Source organism: Eleutherodactylus coqui, chromosome 4, assembly GCF_035609145.1.
Source record: "Eleutherodactylus coqui strain aEleCoq1 chromosome 4, aEleCoq1.hap1, whole genome shotgun sequence".
NCBI classification, from domain to species: Eukaryota; Metazoa; Chordata; class Amphibia; order Anura; family Eleutherodactylidae; genus Eleutherodactylus; species Eleutherodactylus coqui.
This window is the reverse complement of record NC_089840.1, coordinates 115,280,083-115,299,396: the sequence shown is the minus strand read 5'-3', so window position 1 is coordinate 115,299,396 and position 19,314 is coordinate 115,280,083. Positions and strand designations below refer to the sequence as shown.

General features: G+C 46.5%; 1 long non-coding RNA gene across 1 annotated transcript; it reads left to right on the top strand.

The window, feature by feature from the left end:
* Window positions 1-11,898: 11,898 nt before the first annotated feature.
* On the top strand, window positions 11,899-18,288 carry LOC136624710 (uncharacterized). Its single transcript, XR_010792397.1, has 3 exons — window positions 11,899-11,934; window positions 13,109-13,189; window positions 18,077-18,288. It is a non-coding gene; the product is annotated as an uncharacterized lncRNA (long non-coding RNA).
* Window positions 18,289-19,314: the final 1,026 nt, after the last annotated feature.

Here is a 19,314-nt window from a genome sequence, read left to right as displayed (position 1 = left end):
TGTCAGGCTCTGTATGTAACTCACACAACACACACGGACTGACGGACAAGTGGTCGCTAGCACTTTGACTAGAAAAATTGCCTAAAAGAGGCAAAAAATTCCCTCAGTGTATTACGCCTGAAGATTGTCTTTGATGTACTCTGCCGCAGCTTGGGTCTCAGGCAGGGACAGAGGGTATACCCTGCCTTCGAGAAGGCAAGAAACCTGGCAGCAGATCAATTGGGCAGTCATAAGGACGATGTAGTGGCAGACATTCTGCCTTTTTCTTGTTGAAGACATCAACCAAACCATAGTAGGCCTCCGGCAGTCCCTGGGGTTTCTGAGGCACAGGGGGCATAGAACAGGTTGTATAGGAAGCAGGCACTAGGAATGACAGGATGACCCCTAACGTTAAACCTCCCCAGACTTCGAATCCAAGGTGGGATTATGAAGATGAAGCCAGGGCAGACCCAACAATAGGGAGTGGTGGACCTCGGAAGGACCAGCAAGGAAATCCTTTCTGAGTGGAGAAAGTCCAATTTCAGACCCAGAGGCTCTGAAACGGACTGAATGGTCTCAAAAAGGGAACTCCCATCAACAGATGCCACCACGAAAGGTCTCCCAAGATGTTGAATAGGGATTTGGAAGCGATCCACAACAGCCATATGTAAGAAGTTCCCTGCCAAACCAGGGTCCAGGAAGGCCGGCACAGTGAACTGAAATGGGAGTAGCAACAGGATAAAGAGTTTTGTGTAGGTAGGGAAAATGATAAAGGTGTGCTCAAAACATGGAAAAGTCATAATTAAAACACTAGTACAAGGAGAAGAGTTGTATTTATTTATCCATTTTTTTTAAATTAAGCCATGTTTCATCTATCAAAATCAATTATATTGAAAGGTCAAAAAAATGTTTTCTTGTAAAAAGCAACTCACCATGTAAAACATGTCACACTGGGTTTACTTTCTCTATTTACTGTATTAATGTCAGTGTTAAATCTTAATACACTTAAACGTTTGCAAATATTGCTTTCTTTGTCATGTGGGAGTTCAAATGACATTTATCATGTTTGTTAATATATCACAAGTTACTAGAAGCCGGCTAATATAATATAGATAATCTTGGAGGGTTTATTCCTACCTTGAGATTCCATTATCAGGTTATTATTGCTAAATTTACTTTATAAGGATTTCCTGTGTCGCAAAAGGTTTGCAATTACTACTGTAATTATATAAAATCAGAATGCGCCTCAAGCAATTTTACAAATATAAAAGTGGAAGGTGAATATGCAACTCACCTGGTGCTCTAAGGGTTAACCTGTCTTACTGGGAAAACCCTCCAGCACCTGTTGTCCACCTCGGCTTTAAGAAGTTTCTCTTCCGTCCACTGTCTCCTCGGTGGAGGAGAGGCGTCCAGGGTAACACAGGCTTTTGCTCTCAGGCAAAGCCAGTTCAGGAATATCACTATGTACTATTTGAAACATACCCACGCCATTATGAACTATAAACTTCTATTAATAAAATCTTTTATTTCACTACTAGAGATGAGCGAGCACCAAAATGCTCGGGTGCTCGTTACTCGAGACGAACTTTTCGCGATGCTCGAGGGTTCGTTTCGAATAACAAACCCCATTGAAGTCAATGGGCGACCCGAGCATTTTTGTATATCGCCGATGCTCGCTAAGGTTTTCGTTTGTGAAAATCTGGGCAATTCAAGAAAGTGATCGGAACGACACAGCAACAGATAGGACAGGCGAGGGGCTACATGTTGGGCTGCATCTCAAGTTCCCAGGTCCCACTATTAAGCCATAATAGCGGCAAGAGTGGGCCCCCCCTCGCTCCCAACAACTTTTACTTCTGAAAAGCCCTCATTAGCAATGCATACCTTAGCTAAGCACCACACTACCTCCAACAAAGCACAATCACTGCCTGCATGACACTCCGCTGCCACTTCTCCTGGGTATCATGCTGCCCAACCCCCCCCCCCCCCACGACCCAGTGTCCACAGCGCACACCAAACTGTCCCTGCGCAGCCTTCAGCTGCCCTCATGCCACGCCACCCTCATGTCTATTTATAAGTGCGTCTGCCATGAGGAGGAACTGCAGGCACACACTGCAGAGGGTTGGCACGGCTAGGCAGCGACCCTCTTTAAAAGGGGCGGGGTGATAGTCCACAATGCTGTACAGAAGCAATGAGAAATCCAATCCTGTGCCACCTCCATCTGGAGCTGCACACATGGGCATAGCAATGGGGAGCCTATGTGCCACACACTATTCATTCTGTCAAGGTGTCTGCATGCCCCAGTCAGACCGCGGTTTTTTATAAATAGTCACAGGCAGGTAAACTCCGCAATGGGAATTCCGTGTGCACCCACAGCATGGGTGGCTCCCTGGAACCCACCGGCGGTACATAAATATATCCCATTGCATTGCTCAACACAGCTGAGGTAATGTCGTGCTTAATGCAGGTGAGCTTCGGCCCACACTGCATGCCCCAGTCAGACTGGGGTTCTTTAGAAGTGGACACATGCAGTTACAACTCCCTGTGGACCCACAGCATGGGTGGGTGCCAGGAAGCCACCGGCGGTACATAGAAATATCCCATTGCATTGCCCAACACAGCTGAGGTAATGTCGTGCTTAATGCAGGTGGGCTTCGGCCCACTCTGCATGCCCCAGTCAGATTGGGATTCTTTAGAAGTGGACACATGCAGTTACAACTCCCTGTGGACCCACAGCATGGGTGGCTCCCTGGAACCCACCGGCGGTACATAAATACATCCCATTGCAGTGCCCAACACAGCTGATGTAACGTCAGCTGTAATGCAGGTGGGCTAAAAATTAATTTGATTACACTGTAGGCGAGGGCCCCCAAAAATTGGTGTACCAACAGTACTAATGTACCTGAGAAAAATTGCCCATGCCCAACCAAGAGGGCAGGTGAAACCCATTAATCGCTTTGGTTAATGTGGCTTAATTGGTAACTAGGCCTGGAGGCAGCCCAGTTAAAATAAAAATTGGTTCAGGTGAAAGTTTCAACGCTTTAATGAGCATTGAAACGTCTAAAAATTGTTTAGAAAAATTATATGACTGAGCCTTGTGGGTCTAAGAAAAATTGCCCGTTCGCCGTGATTATGTGAGGTTTCAGGAGGAGGAGCAGGAGGAGGAATATTATACACAGATTGATGAAGCAAAAAGGTCCCCGTTTTTGATGGGGATAGAGAACGATGCTTCCATCCGCGGGTGCAGCCTACGTATTGCTTAGGTATCGCTGCTGTCCGCTGGTAGAGAAGAGAAGTCTGGGGAAATCCAGGCTTTGTTCATCTTGATGAGTGTAAGCCTGTCGGCACTGTCGGTTGACAGGCGGGTACGCTTATCTGTGATGATTCCCCCAGCCGCACTAAACACCCTCTCTGACAAGACGCTAGCCGCAGGACAAGCAAGCACCTCCAGGGCACACAGCACGAGTTCAGGCCACGTGTCCAGCTTCGACACCCAGTAGTTGTAAGGGGCAGAGGCGTCACCGAGGACGGTCGTGCGATCGGCTACGTACTCCCTCACCATCCTATTACAGTGCTCCCGCCGACTCAGCCTTGACTGGGGAGCGGTGACACAGTCTTGCTGGGGAGCCATAAAGCTGTAAAGGGCATTAGAGAGTGTTGCCCTGCCTGTGCTGTACATGCTGCCTGATCTCCGCGCCTCCCCTGCTACCTGGCCCTCGTAACTGCGCCTTCGGCCACTAGCGCTGTCGTATGGGAATTTTACCATCAGTTTGTCCGCCAGGGTCCTGTGGTATAGCATCACTCTCGAACCCCTTTCCTCTTCGGGTATGAGAGTGGAAAGGTTCTCCTTATACCGTGGGTCAAGCAGTGTGTACACCCAGTAATCCGTAGTGGCCAGAATGCGTGTAATGCGAGGGTCACGAGAACGGCATCCTAACATGAAGTCAGCCATGTGTGCCAGGGTACCTGTACGCAACACATGGCTGTCCTCACTAGGAAGATCACTTTCAGGATCCTTCTCCTCCTCCTCCTCAGGCCATACACGCTGAAAGGATGACAGGCAACCAGCATGTGTACCCTCAGCAGTGGGCCAAGCTGTCTCTTCCCCCTCCTCCTCATCTTCCTCCTCCTCCTTCTCACCGCGCTGAGATATAGACAGGAGGGTGCTCTGACTATCCAGCGACATACTGTCTTCCCCCGGCTCTGTTTCCGAGCGCAAAGCGTCTGCCTTTATGCTTTGCAGGGAACTTCTCAAGAGGCATAGCAGAGGAATGGTGACGCTAATGATTGCAGCATCGCCGCTCACCACCTGGGTAGACTCCTCAAACTTTCCAAGGACCTGGCAGATGTCTGCCAACCAGGCCCACTCTTCTGAAAAGAATTGAGGAGGCTGACTCCCACTGCGCCGCCCATGTTGGAGTTGGTATTCCACTATAGCTCTACGCTGCTCATAGAGCCTGGCCAACATGTGGAGCGTAGAGTTCCACCGTGTGGGCACGTCGCACAGCAGTCGGTGCACTGGCAGATTAAACCGATGATGCAGGGTGCGCATGGTGGCAGCGTCCGTGTGGGACTTGCGGAAATGTGCGCAGAGCCGCCGCAGCTTTCCGAGCAGGTCTGACAAGCGTGGGTAGTTTTTCAGAAAGCGCTGAACCACCAAATTAAAGACGTGGGCCAGGCATGGCATGTGCATGAGGCTGCCGAGCTGCAGAGCCGCCACCAGGTTACGGCCGTTGTCACACACGACCATGCCCGGTTGGAGGCTCAGCGGCGCAAGCCAGCGGTCAGTCTGCTCTGTCAGACCCTGCAGCAGTTCGTGGGTCGTGTGCCTCTTATCTCCTAAGCTGAGTAGTTTCAGCACGGCCTGCTGACGCTTGCCCACCGCTGTGCTGCCACGCCGCGCGACACCGACTGCTGGCGACGTGCTGCTGCTGCTGACACATCTTGATTGCGAGACAGAGGTTGCGTTAGAGGAGGAGGAGGAGGAGGGTGCTTTAGTGGAGGAAGCATACACCACCGCAGATACCAGCACCGAGCTGGGGCTCGCAATTCTGGGGGTGGGTAGGACGTGAGCGGTCCCAGGCTCTGACTCTGTCCCAGCCTCCACTAAATTCACCCAATGTGCCGTCAGAGAGATATAGTGGCCCTGCCCGCCTGTGCTTGTCCACGTGTCCGTTGTTAAGGGGACCTTGGCAGTAACCGCGTTGGTGAGGGCGCGTACAATGTTGCGGGAGACGTGGTCGTGCAGGGCTGGGACGGCACATCGGGAAAAGTAGTGGCAACTGGGAACTGGGAATCATACTTTTGAAGGACTCCGTTTCCACAACCCTATACGGCAGCATCTCCAGGCTGATAAATTCGGCTATGTGCACGTTTAACGCTTGAGCGTGCGGGTGCGTGGCGGCGTACTTGCGCTTGCGCTCAAACACTTGCGCTAGCAACGGCTGGACGGTGCGCTGAGAGACATTGGTGGATGGGGCCGAGGACAGCGGAGGTGAGGGTGAGGGTGCAGGCCAGGAGACGGTAGTGCCTGTGTCCTCAGAGCGGGGTTGGATCTCAGTGGCAGGTTGGGGCACAGGGGGAGAGGCAGCGGTGCAAACCGGAGGCGGTGAACGGCCTTCGTCCCACCTTGTGGGGTGCTTGGCCATCATATGTCTGCGCATGCTGGTGGTGGTGAGGCTGGTGGTGGTGGCTCCCAGGCTGATCTTGGAGCGACAAAGGTTGCACACCACTGTTCGTCGGTCGTCTGCACTCTCAGTGAAAAACTGCCAGACCTTTGAGCACCTCGGCCTCTGCAGGGTGGCATGGCGCGAGGGGGCGCTTTGGGAAACAGTTGGTGGATTATTCGGTCTGGCCCTGCCTCTACCCCTGGACACCGCACTGCCTCTTGCAACCTGCCCTGCTTCTGCCCTTGCCTCCCCCTCTGAAGACCTGTCCTCAGTAGGCGTAGCAAACCAGGTGGGGTCAGTCACCTCATTGTCCTGCTGCTCTTCCTCCGAATCCTCTGTGCGCTCCTCCCTCGGACTTACTGCCCTTACTACTACCTCACTGATAGACAACTCTGTCTCAACGTCATCGTCCTCCTAACCCACTGAAAGGTCTTGAGACAGTTGGCGGAAGTCCCCAGCCTCATCCCCCGGACTCCGGGAACTTTCCAATGGTTGGGCATCAGTCACGATAAACTCCTCTGGTGGGAAAGGAACCACTGCTGCCCAATCTGAGCAGGGGCCCGAGAACAGTTCCTGGGAGTCTGCCCGCTCCTCAGAATGTCTCATTGTAATGGAGTGAGGAGGCTGGGAGGAAGGAGGAGCAGCAGCCAGAGGATTCTGAGTTGCAGCAGTGGACGGCGCAGATCTGTGGGTGGATGATAGATTGCTGGAAGCACTTTCTGCCATCCACGACAGGACCTGCTCACACTGCTCATTTTCTAATAAAGGTCTCCCGCATGGACCCATTAATTGTGCGATGAATGTGGGGACGCCAGAAACGTGCCTCTCTCCTAATCCCGCAGCAGTCAGCTGCGATATACCTGGATCAGGAGCTCGGCCTGTGCCCACACCCTGACTTGGGCCTCCGCGTCCTCGGCCGCGTCCACGTCCTCTTGGCCTACCCCTACCCCTCAGCATGCTGTATTACCAGTAATGCAGAAAGAGAATGCTGTAATTAAATGTGCCGCTTATTGGCCTGTGGTTGGAGGCTGACTTCGCTTACGGAACGCCAGGAAATAATTTTGCGCAAGCCTGCTGTAACACTTAGCTGGCTGCGTATGAATTTGGAGAACTACTACACCCAGCACAGATCCAGAACACTGAGGACACTCACAGGCAGCCCAAATAGATTTTTTTCCCCAAATTTTTTTGCAAAGGCCCACTGCTTATATTCAATCAATATGTCTTCTGTCCCTGCCTAAGCGCTTCTGGCCCTGGGGTATGTCACAGAACTGCAGAGTGTTGCACTGTGAACTGCAATACAGCGGTGATTTCAGAGCCCAGACAGAGCCAGGAAATAATTTTGCACAAGCCTGCTGTAACACTTAGCTGGCTGCGTATGAATTTGGAGAACTACTACACCCAGCACAGACCCAGAACACTGAGGACACTCACAGGCAGCCCAAATAGATTTTTTTCCCCAAATTTTTTTGCAAAGGCCCACTGCCTATATTCAATCAATAATTCAATATGTCTTCTGTCCCTGCCTAAGCGCTTCTGGCCCTGGGGTATGTCACAGAACTGCAGAGTGTTGCACTGTGAACTGCAATACAGCGGTGATTTCAGAGCCCAGACAGAGCCAGGAAATAATTTTGCACAAGCCTGCTGTAACACTTAGCTGGCTGCGTATGAATTTGGAGAACTACTACACCCAGCACAGACCCAGAACACTGAGGACACTCACAGGCAGCCCAAATAGATTTTTTTCCCCAAATTTTTTTGCAAAGGCCCACTGCCTATATTCAATCAATAATTCAATATGTCTTCTGTCCCTGCCTAAGCGCTTCTGGCCCTGGGGTATGTCACAGAACTGCAGAGTGTTGCACTGTGAACTGCAATACAGCAGTGATTTCAGAGCCCAGGCAGAGCCAGGAAATAATTTTGTGCAAGCCTGCTGTAACACTTAGCTGGCTGCGTATGAATTTGGAGAACTACTACACCCAGCACAGACCCAGAACACTGAGGACACTCACAGGCAGCCCAAATAGATTTTTTTCCACAAATTTCTTTGCAAAGGCCCACTGCCTATATTTAATCAATATGTCTTCTGTCCCTGCCTAAGCGCTTCTGTCCCTGGAGTATTACTGCAGGGCGCAATGCTCTGCACGGCCGATATACCAAAAAAAAAAAATGTGCAACACTGCAAAAAGCAGCCTCCACAGTACTGCACACGGTTAGATGTGGCCCTAAGAAGGACCGTTGGGGTTCTTGAAGCCTAAAATACTCCTAACACTCTCCCTATAGCAGCTCCAACAAGATAGCACTTTCCCTCCTCTATGTCGGAACGCATCTGTGGCGAGCCACGGGAGGGGCCGATTTTTATACTCGGGTGACACCTGATCTCGCCAGCCACTCACTGCAGGGGGGTGGTATAGGGCTTGAACGTCGCAGGGGGAAGTTGTAATGCCTTCCCTGTCTTTCAATTGGCCAGAAAAGCGCGCTAACGTCTCAGAGATGAAAGTGAAAGTAACATAAACATCGCGTGGTACTCGTTACGAGTAACGAGCATCTCGAACACGCTAATACTCGAACGAGTATCAAGCTCGGACGAGTACGTTCGCTCATCTCTATTCACTACGCGTTTCAGCACTATTATTGTGCCTTTGTCAAGCTTAAAGGGGTTGTCCCGCGGCAGCAAGTGGGTCTATACACTTCTGTATGGCCATATTAATGCACTTTGTAATGTACATTGTGCATTAATTATGAGCCATACAGAAGTTATAAAAAGTTTTTCACTTACCTGCTCCGTTGCTAGCGTCCTCGTTTCCATGGAGCCGACTAATTTTCGCCGTCTAATGGCCAAATTAGCCGCGCTTGCGCAGTCCGGGTCTTCTTCTGTTCTCAATGGGGCTCCGTGTAGCTCCGTGTAGCTCCGCCCCGTCACGTGCCAATTCCAGCCAATCAGGAGGCTGGAATCGGCAATGGACCGCACAGAAGCCCTGCGGTCCACCGAGGGTGAAGATCCCGGCGGCCATCTTCAACCCGTAAGTAAGAAGTCACCGGAGCGCGGGGATTCAGGTAAGCGCTGTGCGGTTTTTATTTTTAACCCCTGCATCGGGGTTGTCTCGCGCCGAACGGGGGGGGGGGGGGGGTGTTGAAAAAAAAAAAAACGTTTCGGCGCGGGACAACCCCTTTAATACATTGTTACAGAATTACATTTTATATATGCACTGTCATTCCAATGACTTACGACGAGGTGCAACTTGGCGTCCCCGCGTTCCAATTGACGTTAGAGAGAAGGGAATCCTCCCACATCCATTATGTCATGAATTGGAACGCGGGGACGCCAAGTTGCACCTCGTTGTAAGTAATTGGAATGACAGTGTATATATAAAATGCATGCGCAGTATAGATTTCTTTTTTCTCAAATTATTTTTCCCGTGCCATTATTAAGCGACACCACCAAATCCGCGACCTGTTCGCAATGTTCATTGCAGACGGGCTGCAGATCGGACGGCTTCTATTGACTTCAATGGAAGCAGTCTGCGTGGAATCCGTGGAAAAATGCAGCATGCTGTGAATTTTCCTCTGCTTGCAGAGACCGCAATTCGTTTCCACAAGTGTGGAGGAAGAATCGATTTCCCATAGCATGCTATGGGTGCTATTTGCTGCGTAGCCACATTGCGATATCCCACCACAGATTCTGCAGTAAATATCTACCCGTGGGCAGGAGCTCTATAAGGAGAGATTCCTTGTTTGCTGAGCAGTGACTCTAACTGTACACTAAATAGTGAAACTTGATATCACAGGAATGCAAATGATCCAATTAGCCTCCAGCTGGACTTCAATGAAATTTATGAAGCACTTATCAATATTGTAATATACAAGGTATACCAACTGTCCCCATTCTGCCTGAAGAAGTTGTTGTGTCTTCAGTTTCTTTGGATTTGGAGGAGCCGATCCGTAAGACACAATATTTTGCCCCTTCAAACCTTCCAGAGGGAAGGTTTTTTGTTTCAATACATCTAAGACTCCAGTTACTGTCTAAAATGCAAAGTTCTGTTCTAGCAGGTCATCCGGGAATCAACAATTCTAGGAGGTTAATAACCAGGAATGTCCATTAGACTGGATTTTTTTTCAGCTTTGTCTCTTCCTGCAGGGTTTGTCTCTTCCTTGTGAGTTCCAAGGCTACTCGGAATCTATCGGCTGGGAAGTTATTACCTTTGCCTGTATCGGGCAACATAATGGCTTGGGTAATGGTGGACTGATTTAGCAAGATGTGTAAAGCTAAAACCTTAGCTAGACTGTTCTTGACTCATGTGGTCCGTTATACGGGTTGCCGTCTGATATCGTCTCTGATATCGGGGTGTCCGGTTTGTTCCTAGATTCTAGCGTATCATGTGCCATCGAGTGAAAGTACAACTGTCTTTTCCCTCTACTTATCATGCTGACTAATGGTCAAACTGAAAGATGTAATCAGAGTCTTGAGCAACATTTGATGTGTTTTATCTCTGACAATTAGGAGGAACGGTTGTGGTTTTTATTTTTGGCAGAGTTTGCATTGGATAATAGCTATTTGGAGTCAACAGGCACATCACCCTGCTTTGCAATTATGGGTATCATTTGTATTTTGGTTCTTTTTCAAGATTTCTTTCTGAGTTACCAAAAGAGAATGAATTTTCATTTCATCTCAGGAATGTTTGAGTGGAAGTGCAGAGAAACCATAGCAGATCTCTAAGAAACTACAAGAAGGGGGCAGATAGCAGGCGGTCGGAGGGGATTATTTCTCGAGTTGGTGATTTGCTGGGGTTATGTACTAAAAATATTGAGCTGAAAGTCCCCTCTTTTAAACTGGGCCCACGTTTTATTGGTCAAGGAGATCATTAACCCTGTTTCATTTTGACTGGAGATGCATGGTTCTCTTATGATAACTGATGTTTATCACAAATCACTAATTAGGACGTACAATGATCCAGTGAATATAGAGTCCCACCTCCTCCAGTTCTTTTGGCTGGGAATTTTGCTAAGTTTTGGGAAGTTTGAAGTCAGTCAAATTACTGGCTCTCGCCGTGTAAGGAATTCCTTGCAGTATTTGGTGCACTTGCAGAAGTAAGGACCCGAGGAAAGAATGCGAATTCCAGGCGGCAATCTCAAAGCTGATCAACTTGCTAAGACTTTTCATTGCTGTAATCCTAATAAACCGTGTCCTACATGCCCCGTGGCCCTTACGCAGAGGAGGGGCACTGTCACGGTCTGTCGGCTGCAACAGAGTCGTGGCATGGTGATTTCGATGCGTAGACAGACTGGCTGCACTGTTACATGTATTTGTATTCTCACTGATTTTGCTCTCTTGTTTCGTACGTGGATTTTACCCTGATGTTTGTGGAACGCTGTCTGTCCAGTTGCATTGCCTCGGTCATTATTTAAGTTTGCTTTTATGTCTGGTTGTTGCTGATTATTTTCTCAGTCTTTGTGGAAATAATGTGTTTGTGATTGTAGGAGTTCTGCTGTAAAGATAAGTGGTGCTTTTATTTATTCATTAGTGTTTTCCTTCTTTTAGTTGCTAGAGTTAGTAGCCGAGTCACAAGACATTGAGACAACTTTATCGAGGCAATAACCTGATTTTTAGGCTGGGCGGTTCCTGTCCTGGTAGTCGGGGGGAGGTTGTCTTGTCCCCCTTTTGTTTAGATTATATAGTATGAAACTCTATTCCGAGTTCTGCTCCTTGGGTGAACCTTTGTCCTGGGTATAGTGCATCTTTTGCTCATGGTGAATGTGATAAGAATGCTGTAAATACAGAACCCTCCAAAAATGGTGCAATTGCATTTTTTTCCATTGTGCCCCACTTAGAAAATTTTATGTTTTCCATTATATTATATGCTACATTAAATGGTAGCATTGAAAAATGCAATTTCTGCAAAAGAAACCCTTTGTGTAGTCATGTTACCTGAAAAGTTAAAAAGTTATGATTTTTTAAAGTAGGGATGTTAAAAAAGGAAAAATATGAAAACAAAAAGAGCTGCAGCAGGAAGGGGTTACAGAATTGAGCCGGCAAACAGTATTTGCAAATGACTCAACATATTAAAATATGTCTCACAATTCTAAATCATGAGAAAAGTTCGTCAAAAATGTGACCCACAATACAAAGAAGTGGATGAGAAAAACAAACAGAGTTCTCTTCCCTGCAGTGTAGTCATTATTGTGGACTTATGATCCCACCCCCAAGTAGCTGCTATATTAACCGGCATGTTCATCCCAAGAAATCAGCGATCCTGCAGTATTCTGCACTCAGTACTTACTGAATCACACGGTATGTATTGTGGCTTTATATTTAAAATATGTTTTATTTTTATGTTATGTATTTTGTACTTTATTTCAGCACAATTCCAAAATTAGGTCAGAAACCATGTAGAATGTTATTAAGATGATCTGTCAGCTGTCCTGATGTAGTTGTTATAGTTTATACTTGTATTCCCATCAAATATAATTCCTGAGTATCTATCCGTATTACTCTGCACTGCACTGTTCCTCTGTTATTCCTACTAGAAGTTAATGCAAAAGTTGACAACAAGAACCTTTCCAACTGTCAACGGTGTGGGTCCATACGCAGATTCCTCTGTCACCACTAACTGGACAGTGACAGACTGTAGTTACATGAGTCAGGACCCCAACTGCAATAAGGGAGTGAATCCAGCTAGGGCACTTGCTCTCCCGTCCCCTATAATGTACATCTAGACTGCTGTACTGAGAGCAGGCTGGGTAATCAGGTGATCGCTGGGGATCCTGAGCAGTGGGTCCCCAGTGATTTGCTACTGATTTATCCTTAGGATTAGTCATGAAAAGTGTTTTGCCCAGAAAACCTCTTTCACCTCCAGTTGTCGATGTATTCATGAATTCCTAGTAGGACAACAGAGGAACAGAACAATGTAGAGTTCTCAGGAGAAATGTTCTAGATTTTTGATATTCTCCCTATATATGTCTGAGATAAGACTGTGAGCCCGGTGTGGAGCGGGACTGATGTGTATGATGACGAGCGCCGTACAGCAAAATATGTTGGAGATACATAAGTAATATGAATAAATAAATACATTAAAATCTTCTACTCAGCGCTCATTCTTATAGGTATAATTACATACGCCTGTATTTTTTACATGATTTTCACTCACGTGGAAAAATATGCAGCATGTTGTACTTTGGGGTATATTATGCACCAAAATAGGTCAAAGAAATATATGAGTCAGTGCAAATATGCAGTGAACACGCATGCGAAAATACTGCAGAAGGGCCAAAATTCGTAGGAAATAGAACATTTTTGGTCTGTGAGTACATTGCATATTTAGAGAGTGAAAAATATATATGCCCGAGTAAATGAGCCCTAACACTGACAGTACTACTGGAGATAAACTAAGAATAGCGGGAAATATTTTAGACAGTAAGCTGTTTTTTTGTTTTTTTTACATTTCAATTTAAATGTATTTTTACAGATAAAACATGGCTTTCTTGAAGAAGTCTCTTCTCCTTGTTCTCTTCCTTGGATTAGTCTCACTTTCCATCTGTGAGGAAGAGTAAGTACTCATATAATATACAACATATTAGAGGGTTATTCCCATGTCATACAGTGATGGTATATAACTAGGATATGCTATCACATACTGCTTCATGCGGTCCGACCGCTGAGACACCCACAGATCCTGGGAATGAAGGGGCAGATACACTGGTGTAATGTTGCAGCCCCTTGTCTGTTTGTTCCTGCACAGATGTGCTTCCGAAAGCTCCTAGGTTGGGAATGACAGTAGAGCTCCATTTAAGTAAAGGGGTCATGCTGCAGTTCCTGCTCAGTGTAATGAGGGGGCAGCACTGTGCAGGAAGAACCTGGAAGTATCTGCAGCAATAAAGCAGAGTCATTCCCGGGGTCTCAGAGGTCGGAGTCCCACTGACCAATTTACTTTTGGTTCTGATATGGGTTTGAAATGAATGGGTTCTATTCTCTGCGTATTATATATAATACACCTGTGTAAAGCCGGCCAAACCTGGCTGGTATTTGCTGATGGAATGGGTGGCAACCTTACTTGTGAGTATATTAGAGCAACATTAATATTCTGCCACACTTACCACCCTGTCGTGCCCACCAGGGCAGGTTTTTTAAAATGGTCTACAATCATTGAATTTCAACTAATTTTGCAGTTGCGTCTCAAGAGCCATACCTTTTTCATTTTTCCATTGACATGGCCATATAAGGGCTTGTTTTTTGCTGGAGAAGTTGTGATTTTTTTAAACGGGGGAGGAAAAAAAGAAATGGGGAAAAAAGAAAAAAAGGGGCCATGTCATTAAGGGGTTAAATAATGTATTAGCTTCCTTCTCTGGGTCATTACGACGCATGGATACCACATGTGTGATTGTATTTTTGATTTTTTTTACAAAGTAAAGGGAGACAAGTGTTTTTATAATTTTTTTTTTATTTTTTAATTTTTTTTTAAATTTTAATTTTTTGTCCCTTTAAGGGACTTCCATAGGGACCCATCAGGACCCCTGATCACATTCCGGGGGTCCGATGGTGACAGCCCTTTACATGCTGCAGTGACAGCCCTTTACATGCTGCAGTCACATAGACTGCAGCATGTAAAGGGTTAACACAGCAGAGATCGGAGGTTTTCTCTGATATCTGCTGTAAGAGCTGGTACCTAGCTGTCCTCTGACAGCCAAGCACCAAGCTCTCCCTGCCACAGAGACCATCGGCTAGCTTCTGACAAGCCCATGGTCTCTATGGCAACCTGTAAACAAACCAGTGCAGGAGGTTGCCGGCATATCGGCAATATCTTCTGCTGGTTTTTCAAAGCCCTTGCTTTGTTCTCTGTGGGTCTGTGCAGGCAGAGCACACTGTCACAGCTTGTGGCATTGTGCTCTGCAGCTCCCATAGTGATACATAGCCCGGAAATCTTCCGGGCTATGTTGCTATGAGCAGTGGAGCTCGTCCAGGAAAATTTCCGGACGTGCCACTCAAGGAGTTAAAGGGAGTCTGTCAGCTTGAACATGCTGTCCAAACTGCAGGCAGCAAGTTATAGAGCAGGAGGAGCTGAGCAGACTGATATATAGTTTTATGGGGAAAAATTCAATAAAACTTGCATTTCACACATTTATATTTTTGCTCATTCGGAGCTGAAGAGTCTAGTGGGCGGAGCTCTCAGTGATTGACAATTATCTGTGTATGAGTACACATACAGGGGTAGCTATCAGTCACTAAATAAATAAATAAAAATAAATATATACATATATATATATATATATATGCATTCCTATATATCAGTCTGCTCAGCTCCTCATGCTCTATAACATGGTGCCTGCAGTTTGGACAGCGTGTTCAAGATGACAGAATCCCTTTTTATGCTTGAAGTACAATCTCACTGCTTATCTGTTTATTTTCCTCCATCATTTTCCATTGAATTAGTATGTCCTTACTTTTGTAGCAAAAGGGAACATTGGTCCTAACTTGCGCATAGACAGTAGTGCTGGGAGGGGGGCAAGCGGGGCATGGTGCCCTGGGCGCAGGGGGGAAGGGCTCCTGTCTGCACACTGTAGGCAGAGATTAAGCACTTCTCATCCCTCTGCTCTGAATTAGGATAAAAGCACACAAAAAGTGGAGTTGTGCCCTATTTGGTCAGTCTTCTTGCAGCTCACTATGCACTGGGTGTGATTAAGGAGTGACCATGGCTGGAGCAGCTGTCTATAGGTGAGGGGGAAGAAGGGGGAGGGAAACAAGCCGTCTGTATGGAAGGAGGGATGGTGAAACTAATGGTTTTAGGCCTCATGTCCACGGGGAAAATCGGGCCCGCTACGGATTCTACATGTAGAATCTGCAGCGGGTCCCTCCTGCCCCGCGGACATGAGCGCTGAAAAGGAGAATAAATGAGAATAAACTTACCTCCGATCCGCTCCGTTTCTTCTCTTCGCGGCGGCGTCATCTTCTCTCGTCGCGGCCGGATCTTCATTCTTCGGCCCGGCGGATGTGCACGATGACGTCGGTGACGTGCCCCGCGCATGCGCCGGGCCGAAGCAAAATTATCCGGCCGCGGCTGAGAGAAGATGGCGCGGCGCCGAAGAGAAGAAACGGAGCGGGTAAGTAAAATATGATTTTTGTGTCCCGCGGATCCGGACGGCTTCCATAGGCTTCAATAGAAGCCCGCGGGAGCCGTCCCCGCGGGAGACCCGCATGAAAATGGAGCATGGTCCAGATTTTTTCATGCTCCATTTTTTTTTAAATCACTTTTATTGACGATCCGCGGGTATTTATGTACCCGCGGGTGGTCAATGCATCCCTATGGGATGCGGATCCGCGTGCAGGAAATCCGCTGCGGATCCTAAATCCTATTTTCCCCGTGGACATGAGCCCTTAATGTTGAGAGATTCCCACAGTGACAGTGCCTGCTGGGACTTGTAGGACTGTGACTGTCCAGCAGGTATGGTTTAAAGTTTACCTTGTACCCCTAATCAACATAATCAGGGATAAATGTCTTATTGGTGAGGGTCCAACTACTGGGACATTCACCAATCACAAGATATTTTGTGTCCCCCATATGAATGTAGCGGTTGTCGAACATGCATGCAGCTGCTCCTTTCATTTTATTCAGACAGCTGGAGAGCCAAGTACAAGCGCTCACCTCCGTCAGTCCCATTAACATGTATAGAGCAGCAGTGCTCCTCACTGACCCCCATTCATTCAGAGGGGTTATACAGGAACCCCATTTTGAAATCCAGGGCAGTGCCAGTGATCAGACCCCACACAATTAGACACTTTATCCCTAACCTGTTGACAAGAGATAAGTATTACAGTTGGTACAACCGCTATGAAGCGGGCCTGTAAGGTCTCACACCCACTTGCGTTTTTTTAACACTGCAATATCGCTGCGTTTTTTTTAACACGATTGTCAATGGGACTTTCTAATGTTACAAGCCCATCGCAGGTTTGTGCTTTGCAATTTTTGTGCGATGCGTTTTCAATATTAGAAATTCCCATTGACAATTGCGTTAAAAAAAAACGCAGTGATATCGCAGCGTTAAAAAAATGCAAGTGTGTGGGAGCCCTAACCAGACTAAGCAGTCCTATACAAGTGCAGCATTCTGTGGGGACAGGTCTGCTCTCCTATTAGGCAAAATGGCACAATAATCATCAATGATTGACAGCTGGTTGCTGTGTATCTGCATGAGAGGCAACAGTTCAGTCACTGTGTGGAGAGTCCCCGTTAGCAGCTAATATAGAAGGGAAGTCATTATTATACTATCATCTAACTGTATTGCTGTATTACCATCAATAATATAGGAACACATTGCGGGTGTTACATCTAATTGTACCGCCATATTTCTGGTACTGTAACATCGCTCTGTGCTGCTGTATTACTGCTATGTATTATAGCACCAAAGAACACCATGGCTGATACTGTCAGAGCTGATACTGGCATGGATATCACACAACTGAAAGAAGCGGTGCAAAACCGAAAAACATGGAGAGAGCTCGTCTTTAGGCCCAATGTCCATGGGGAAAATAGATTTATTAAATCCGCGCAGGTCTCCCACGCGTGCGATCTGTGCCCATAGGGAATCATTGGGCACCCGCAGATAATTAAATACCTGCGGATGTCATTTTTCCCTGACAGGTGGATCGCACGCGCAGGAAAACACCCACAGCATGCTCCATTTTTGTGCGATTTTCCCGCACGGACGGCTCCCGTGGCTTCCATTGAAGCCAATGGAAGCTGTCTGGATCCACGGTACAGATGCAGCTGTCACTGCGTCCATGCCACAGGACTGTGGGAAAGCAGAAGTTTAAAAGAAAGGAGATGGCACTGCACATGCGCCCAGCGTGCCACCGACGTCCCGAGCCCATCGGCCATGCAGAAGAAAGAAGATATATATATATAGAGCCAGTAAAAAAGTAATTTGGTGCCTACATTTTTCAACCTGGGAGCCAAATACATCTACTTTAATAGGAAATAAAAAGTCAACTGCATTGTATATTGGCATTTTGTTAGGGTTGTTTGGCAAAAATGGTATAGAAGGTCGCTGAACTAAATCTTTGTCTCAGTGAGGAAAAGCCTCGCTACACCTCTGGCACAGAACACAGAAAAGTTGGCCATAACATGTTAAAATTATAACCAAAGGGATGTTTCGGTATTCAGTATGCTGTTTTCCAGAAATGGAGATTACTATCTACAAAATAAGACCCTTTCTTTAAAACCCTGACCTACTCTATAAGTTTTCCTCACAGGACTTTACTAAATCTCCCGTGAATGTCACTTGGTACTTATCTCTATTGTCACCAGATCAGGGCCTACGGAGATCGCTGCACTTCACAGCAGCAGCAGAAGACTAGAAATCAAATAAATACCAATATATTATTAATTGACAATGTAGGAACAATTAGCATAATGTTTTATTAATTGTACACTGTCTCCTAACAGGAAAAGAGAGGAAGAAGCAGAAAACGAAGAAAATATACAAAAAAGGGAGAATGGTAAAGAAAAGAGAATTATTGCGCCTCTAGTACACGCTGTTGAAGGTCTTCTTGGAGGTCTTCTTCCAGGATAAAACCATTAATATAATACAATGCTTCATAACTGTAAAGAGCATAATTATTATTAGTTGTGCCAATAATACATTAAAGCATGCTTAACTGAAATGCTGGTCTGTCTTTTTCTTCTCAGTACGCCATGTCTAATCCTGTTTGCAATACGTATTATTTAAGCATTCATTTCAATCATGGTCAATATGAGGATCATGAAGAGCCACACATTTTGTGGAACTTCCCAAAGCTCTGTCGTTTCTGGGTTCAGGTCTACACCCTAATATTCTCCATCACAAACATATCCCTACACAAAACGCCCTGGGAAGCTCTCTTGGGCAGAAGCATGCCTGACACCCCCAGACATATACACAAAATGAGTATCTTAGTGCTTTCTATCAGTATGCTTGGCAATTGCTCGCTCCTGGAGGAAAACTTCAGTTAGCATCAACTTCGTGAAATCTAAAGTTTCTTTAGCTCAAGGTCAATGAGAAGTTGGCAGCTATCTTTATGGACCGTTAAACATTATATGAAAACACATGGGCATCATGGTATCAATATTCTCTTACCATGCACCTGAAGAATTCAACAGCTAGCTTCCTGACCCATCCGGTAGACCCTGGCCTACCTTCTAGTGCATCCTCCCCATCCCCAACAAATGTATGAGAAATATAACCTCGACATGGACAACAAAGAGGCCCATTCCCACTTAGCCATGAGCATAGGAGAAGTATCATAGATTGCCTTCTCTCCCCCACCCCTCCCTTCCCCTATGTGTTTACCCTCCCCTCCCCACCCTCATGACCTCCATTTCCTTCTAATTTTTTTTCTTGCTTTAAGTCCTTTGTTGTTATTACTATTTTATTAGGGGTTACTGTAACAGAAGAAAGGAACCTGAACCTATGCTTCAAAACCGGTTATATAACTTAGTTAGTTTGAATAATTCTGAAACCACCTGATATTAAATATGACCGTAATGTTGTAAATTCAAATGATCTAAATTGTCTAAAATAATTGCAATCTTTGTAAACCAAAATTGTAGTAAAAAGCAATCCAAAAGTCATAAGTACCTCAAAATGGTAGCAATAAAAACTACAAGTCTTCCTGCAAATAACAGAACCTCAAATTACTCCGTTG